The sequence below is a fragment of the Schistocerca piceifrons genome, chromosome 4 (assembly GCF_021461385.2).
Source record: "Schistocerca piceifrons isolate TAMUIC-IGC-003096 chromosome 4, iqSchPice1.1, whole genome shotgun sequence".
NCBI lineage: Eukaryota > Metazoa > Arthropoda > Insecta > Orthoptera > Acrididae > Schistocerca > Schistocerca piceifrons.
The window spans coordinates 757,572,381-757,580,568 of record NC_060141.1 but is presented as its reverse complement, the minus strand read 5'-3'; the positions used below and the strand labels follow the sequence as shown (position 1 = coordinate 757,580,568).

The 8,188-nt window shown below is 41.0% G+C and overlaps 1 pseudogene; it reads left to right on the top strand.

Moving 5' to 3' along the window:
* Positions 1–4,603: 4,603 nt before the first annotated feature.
* Positions 4,604–4,720, top strand: LOC124796565 (annotated as a pseudogene).
* Positions 4,721–8,188: the final 3,468 nt, after the last annotated feature.

The following is an 8,188-nucleotide window of genomic DNA, read 5'->3' as shown; positions in this document are numbered from 1 at the left end:
CAAATTTCTTCATCTTGTAAAAAAAAATATGGTTATATATTGTTAAATAAACAGGTTTTGTGAAAGGAAAGTATACTGGTGGGTCTTCTATCCCACGTTTTCCTTAATTCCAGTGAGTACCAGGTCTCAATGTTCGAACACTTGAGGCAATAATGACCCTACGACTTATCGCAGAAGATAGATTAAGGAAAGGCAAACCTACGTTTCTAGCATTTGCAGGCTTAGCGAAAGCTTTTGACAGCGCTGACTGGAATACTCTCTTTCAAATTCTGATGGTGGCAGGGATAAAATACAGGAAGCGAAAGGGTATTTTCAATTTCTACAGAAACCAGATGGCAGTTATAAGGATCGAGGGGCACGAAAGGGAAGCAGTGGTTGAGAAGAGAGTGAGAGAAGGTTGTAGCCCATCCCCGATGTTATTCAATCCGTATATTGAACAAGCAGTAAAGGAGACAAAGGAAAAATTTGGAGTAGGAATTAAGGTCCAGGGAGAAGAAATAAAAACTTTGAGGTCCGAAGATGAATTGTAATTCTGTCAGAGACAGCAAAGGGCTCTGAAGAGAAGGTGAATGAAATGGAAAGTATCTTGGAAGAAGGATATAAGATGAACATCAAGAAAAGGAAAACGAGAATAATGGAATGTAGTCGAATTAAATCAGGTCATGCTGAGGGAATCAGATTATGAAATGAGACACTTAACGTAGTACTGGATTTTTGTTTTTGGGTAGCAAAATAACTGATGATGGCCGAAGTATGGAGGATACAAAATGTAGACTGTCAATGGCAAGAAAACCGCTTCTGAAGAAGAGAAAATCGTTAATATGGAGTATAGAGTTAAGTGTCAGGAACTCTTTTCTGGAAGTATTTGTATGGACACAGTTTCTCTTATTAAATGCGCTTCTGCAACACATGAAATCTATGTAAGCACCACTATTGACAAAAGTGATTCAATTACTCAAAACAGACGACGTAACTTTTGAAAGCTATATGTCGAGAGGTATGGCAGTAAAAGTTGGACAATAAACAGTTTGGACTAGAAGAGAATAGAAACTTTTGAAATGTAGTGTTACAGGAGAATGCTGAAGATTAGATAGGTCGATCACGTAATTAACGAGAAGTTGCTGAATAGAATTGGTGAGAAGTGGAATTTGTGGCACAACTTGACTATAAGAAGGGATTGTTGGTAGGACACATTATGAGGCATCAATGTAGTACGAATTTAGAACCGGAGGGGAGCATGGAGGGTAAAAATCGTAGAGGAGACCAAGAGACGAATACAATAAGCAGATTAAGTGGGATATAGGTTACAGTAGTTACTCGGAGATAAAGAGGCTTGCACAGGATAGAGTAGTATGGACAGCTGCATCTGAAGACTACAACAACAAGAATTTCATTTTATTTAATCGTATATTTTTGCTTTTATATCTCACTATTTTATACCTTTTACAGTTTTATAATTCAATTGTTCTACAGTTTTAACACTTCAACGTTAATTTTACTCCTCTCCTCTATCGTAACCCCCCTCCACTCAGCCTACTTTTTCTCTCGTCCCCCCCTCTTAACCGCTTTTCTACACTCCCACCTCCGTTCACCAATTAACTATTTAAGCCATAATACAGTTGCACACCACAGTATTCCGATGTGTAGTTCCCATTTAGACATGACGAGTTTCTTACGCAACTGTACAGGTAGAATCAATATTTATTTACATTTCTTATGTCATATTATAAAAATGTAGCCTATTACTTTGTTTTTAGCTCGTAAAAATGATCGACTTTGATCGGAACTAGTCGTAGCATAAAAAATTGTGCAACCGGCATGGAAAAAGTAATAGTATTAAAAAGGGTATGTTGTCAGCTTCTACCATGTCCTTGGCAGTTATTACAGCAAATTTGATTCTGAAGCTCAGGTCGTAAATATCACATTGCACCAACATAACGTATGGGGAAACGAATTCTAGAAATAGTAATACCGATTAATTTAACACCTCTCCAAGATTACTCTTCTTACAGTCATCCAAAAATTGAGGGTTGTGTGCATATAATTTAATAGGTAATTTCCTTGTTTTTGGATGTGTTAGGACGCACATGTAACATTTGTAGCGTTTAGTTATGTGTACGCATCCTCGTTAGAGACGCTGCGTTGCCCAGAGGTTGGTTAGGTCATCTTTGCTGTGCAGCGATGCGCGGGTGTTAAGTGTTGATCGCGAGGGGGAGAGATGGTGAGTTGTAGCTGGGATGTCGTGTCAGTGAGCTTGTGCAGGAGTGACACAGAACGTGGGACTCTTGGGAATTATTTTATTGATATGATGGAGGATATTGTTATTACAAAAGGAATACTATCATTATGCATTAAATGAGATGGATTTATTAAGATAGATACCATTTGGAGAAAATTGGGATTTAAGGTATGGAATGAACATATTTTACTTTATTGCATTTAGTTAGGCGCTCTTGGTTAAACGAAGACATCCAAATCAATAATTTATTGCTAAATTTGTAACGTTTTGTTACAGTCAGTGGATTTCAAAAGATGAAAGGCTAATCATTAGTATGAGGACTTCTGTCTTGGAATAAATTTTCGTGTTGAGTTAGATTTTTGTATTTCACCAGCGTTGATCTTACGCAATTCTAATCTGTAATGAAATATTTTCTTATTGCTTGCTAAGGTTTCAATGGTGAAGTTTTGTAAATCGAACAGTGTCGATATTTTTTTTTTAGATGAACATTTTAACACATTTTCTTCAGCAGAATTGTTGTCTAGAGAGTAACTCAGAATTTTCCTGTGTCATTATATAGCTTCCATTACCTGATGAACTTTGTTTTTTTTATGAGAGATAAAGTTTATAAGAGTCAGGTTCGCATTGCATATATTTAAGAGATCACATTGCACTACTGCGATTTTGTGTAGTTAGTAGCACCTCAGAAATGGAGACACTCTTTTTCTTCTTTTTTCACGAGAGCAGTTATACGGCTTTTTCCGTTGCACGGGTGAGCCAGATAAAGGAGATACATGTTTTCGGTTTCACAGGTTCAATTAACAGCGCTGAGTTTAATTATTCTCATTAAGGTTCAGACTCAATTATTTTTGTAACAGACAGTGTTGTTTCACACAGGGCATATTTCATTTACATTCTCGCAGTCAAATTTGCTTGTCATTCTCACAGTTTTAGTTCTTTACTGTATATGTTAGTTTAGCTTATGTACATATTTCTTTTCCAAGAATGGAATTTTATGACATGGAACAGCTCACATTTATAAAGAGACTATACTTTCAGAAAGAAGAAATCCAGAAGTAAAGGAAAGTTATGTACGAGCATTCACATAATATTGTCTACCTTTTTTATTTATTAGGATAACTTTAAAAATTACTACTTATCGACAAACCTATATTTATTGTAAATGTGTTATTGAAGGTGCTATAGAAATAATCTTCCAGCCGGTACCATCCCATGTTGGAACTCATGGTAACGAGGTGGGAGACCATCAATCAAGAAGGGAACTTCCGTGCAGCACGAGAACATTTTATCGTCTTACCAGTCCGTAAAACCAGCTAACGAACGAAAATTTTTGGCGAGAACGATAGAATACTGAGATAGTGATTTTTATTGTTACATTAACCTGAGTGATATCGGTAGGCAGCACTGAAATGTATCGACAAATATTGTACACACTCGAAACTGAGCAGGCAAGAATCCACGTAAAACATCGATATTTAAGATTTACCAGTGGTAGCGGTAGTGAGGTATGTCAAAGAGTCTTATTGACATAATTAAGTGCCAATAATTGTTATTAATAGGAAGTAATATTTTGTAGTTTGTGTTTATGTTAGTACCTTAGGGAAAAGAAATTGACACAAATACTGTTTATGAACTATGAGAATACCACCAGTGAAAATATTATTTGTATACTTGTGCGAAAGAAAAAGGTAAATTATCAATTTGTTGAGGCAGTAAGAGAGGATAGAGTTATAAAAGACTGTGTGTGTGTAACTGACGATCTGAAATGAACAACTGAAGGCTGTAGCACGACCGAGTGATGAATAAGTAACACTCCAATAACAAGTGACGATACGGAGAAATTTAAGTGAAATACGGATGAAAGTGACTTACTTATTTTGTAAAGAAGACTACGAACTATGAGTTTTGTCTACAATTATTGTGCCTCTCTCAACTTCAAAAATGTGTCATAGACTGAACTGGCAAACAATGACGGCACGAATGACGAAGAGTAATGAAGTTTAGTACTAAAGTATATCAAACAAATCATAACGTTCTAATTGGCTTCAATCCTACGAGATTGAACTGTTTAAGCAAAAACTGTTATTACCTTGATTGCGATTTAGTAATTAGCAGTAGTCTGCTTAACGTTCTATGTGAAAGCCTATCAACTTTGGTGAATCATTTACCAATTCAAAATAAACAATTACAGTTGTGAAATATCTACGAACATTTGTGTAAATCAAATGAATTTCCTTTTTCTACTACAATATGGCTAAGACAACAACTCTCTTCTTTTTTGGTACTACGTCCTTGTGCTCTATCAACTACAAATCAACTCAAATGTGATGCAGAGTTATTTTTCTGTTTCCTTCCCGATATCATGCCAACTGCCTTGCCGCAGTGGTAACACCGGTTCCCGTCAGATCACCGAAGTCAAGCGCTGTCGTGCTGGGCTAGCACTTGGATGGGTGACCATCCGTTTGCCGAGCGCTGTTGGCAAGCGGGGTGCACTCAGCCCTTGTGAGGTAAACTGAGGAACTACTTGACTGAGAAGTAGTGGTTCCGGTCTCGTAAACTGACATACGGGCGGGAGAGCGGTGTACTGACCACATGACCCTCCATATCTGCATCCAGTGACACCTGTGGGTTGAGGATGACACGGCGGCCGGTCGGTACCGTTGGGCCTTCCAAGGCCTGTTTGGACAGAGTTTAGAGTTCCCAGTATCATGCATCAAATTTGCCAACAGTAATATTTTCTAGAAAGCAGAGCAACAAAGAATCATAATTTTTTTATGCAGAGGTTGAACCAGTGGGAATTGCGTGGAATTTTTTAGACACAACGTACTTCTCCATCCGTTTCGCATTTTAAATTGTTTTGAGAAAATTTTATTTCGTTTAATATTTCTTATGCGTTTGTTGTTAATATGCTAACAAATTTTACACAGTTCTGATATTCACAAGGGCATCTGTATCATTTGTGTGCTATTTTATATTGTTGTATTTAACAGTATTGATTGTATAGGACGAAGAGATTTTAATTTTCATTTTTGTAAGGATGATTTTTAAAGTCGTATAGGTATTATTTAACGTATGATAATCTAATAGTAAGTGGAAGCTGAACTGTTGACGAAAACAATCACTATTTATTAGAAGTTCGCGGTCTACACATTGTTCCAGCTGGGAGGGAATCCGTCACCCAATTGAGATTAGTGTTTAAATGAAACACTATAGTACAAACGCCACAATATACCGTAATGCAGGGTGTAAATAAAACGTGGGAAGATACGTTACAAAGCATAGACGTTGTTTCAGGATCCTTAGGGGATGTGTAACTCTGTAAAGCTACACTACAGCAAGAAAATGGTTCAAATGGCTCTAAGCGCTATAGGACATCTGAGGTCATCAGTCCCCTAGACTTAGAACTACTTAAACCTAACTAACATAAGGACATTACACACATCCATGCCCGATGCAGGATTCGAACCTGCGACCGTTGCAGCAGCGCGGTTCCGGACTGAAGTGCCTAGAACCGCAAGGCTACAGCGGCCGGCTACGCTACAGCAGTATCAGCCACTTCAGGCTATTTCTGTATGGTGTTCTTACTGAAAATTAGATATAGTACGAATCTACGAAACTGATGGGTCACTATTCGCACCAAACAAATGTATACATCGCGCATCTATGAAGATTATAATAAAGACGACACTCTTCTGAACTAGTGAGTAGTTCTATCTTGTGAAAAACTAGAACAGTTGGAAAACCTGGGAACAATTTTAGAGCACTAAATAAATAAACAATAGAAATACTTTTCCAGGTTAGAAGTGAACTCTGCTAGGAAAGTCCCCCCTCAAAATTGTGTGATGACATTAACTTTTTAGCTTTCTGCCGACCACATCGTTGTTAGCTGTAGACACTGATTCTGCATCCCGGTTCTATAATACCTCATCATTTCCTTGATACCAGAGCGGAACGTGCTTCCCCAGAGGTCAACGTTGGGTCATTGTTCGGCCACTGCCATTCACATAGCAGACCCCCAGGCGTAGCTAAAGTAACGTAGGTAACAGGATCGCCCTTGTCTAGCTTCAAAGCCTTTGCAGGGTCAAGTTTGCCTCCCGGAGTGCGATGTGCTCCGATAACAAGGGCGTACAGCCCTGCCTGCGGTTCAGAAAGTGGCTAGGCTCGAGAACTTTGCTCCAGTTCACTTTCAGTGTTTCATGCAGAGCCAAGACAAAATGCCTGTAACGGTATAGCCATTGCCGTTGTTACAGCAATTCATTTCAGTACTCTCTCTGTTATACCTTATTACGTTGACTACTACAATGAGGTACACTGAAGCGCCAAAGAAACTGGTGTAGGCTCGAGTATTCAAATTCAGAGACATGTAAACAGGAAGAACACGGCGTTGCGGTCGGCAACGCCTATATAAGACAAGTGTCTGGCGCAGTTGATAGATCGGTTACTACTGCTTCAATGGCAGGTTATCAAGATTTAAGTCAGTCTGAACGTGGTTTTATAGTAGCGATGAAGTGGGGTTTTTCCCTTACGACCATTTCACCAGTTTAACGTGAATATCAGGAATCCGGTAAAACAGCAAATCTCATACATCGCTGCAGCCGGAAAAAAATCCTGCAAGAACGGGACCAACGACGACTGAGGAGAATCGTTCAACGTGACAGAAGTGCCACCCTTCCGTGAACTGCTGCAGATTTCAGTGCTGAGCCATCAACAAGTGTCAGCGCGCGAACCATTCAACGAAACATCAGCGATATGGGCTTTCTGAGCCGAAGACCCACTCGTGTACCCTTGATCTACATCTACATGGATACTCTGCAAATCACATTTAAGTGCCTGGCAGAGAGTTCATCGAACCACCTTCACAATTCTCTGTTATTCCAATCTCGTATAGCGCGCGGAAAGAACGAACAACTATATCTTACCGTACGAGCTCTGTTTTCCCTTATTACACTTCTGGAAATTGAAATAAGAACACCGTGAATTCATTGTCCCAGGAAGGGGAAACTTTATTGACACATTCCTGGGGTCAGATACATCACATGATCACACTGACAGAACCACAGGCACATAGACACAGGCAACAGAGCATGCACAATGTCGGCACTAGTACAGTGTATATCCACCTTTCGCAGCAATGCAGGCTGCTATTCTCCCATGAAGACGATCGTAGAGATGCTGGATGTAGTCCTGTGGAACGGCTTGCCATGCCATTTCCACCTGGCGCCTCAGTTGGACCAGCGTTCGTGCTGGACGTGCAGACCGCGTGAGACGACGCTTCATCCAGTCCCAAACATGCTCAATGGGGGACAGATCCGGAGATCTTGCTGGCCAGGGTAGTTGACTTACACCTTCTAGAGCACGTTGGGTGGCACGGGATACATGCGGACGTGCATTGTCCTGTTGGAACAGCAAGTTCCCTTGCCGGTCTAGGAATGGTAGAACGATGGGTTCGATGACGGTTTGGATGTACCGTGCACTATTCAGTGTCCCCTCGACGATCACCAGTGGTGTACGGTCAGTGTAGGAGATCGCTCCCCACACCATGAGCCGGGTGTTGGCCCTGTGTGCCTCGGTCGTATGTAGTCCTGATTGTGGCGCTCACCTGCACGGCGCCAAACACGCATACGACCATCATTGGCACCAAGGCAGAAGCGACTCTCATCGCTGAAGACGACACGTCTCCATTCGTCCCTCCATTCACGCCTGTCGCGACACCACTGGAGGCGGGCTGCACGATGTTGGGGCGTGAGCGGAAGACGGCCTAACGGTGTGCGGGACCGTAGCCCAGCTTCATGGAGACGGTTGCGAATGGTCCTCGCCGATACCCCAGGAGCAACAGTGTCCCTAATTTGCTGGGAAGTGGCGGTGCGGTCCCCTACGGCACTGCGTAGGATCCTACGGTCTTGGCGTGCATCCGTGCGTCGCTGCGGTCCGGTCCCAGGTCGACGGGCA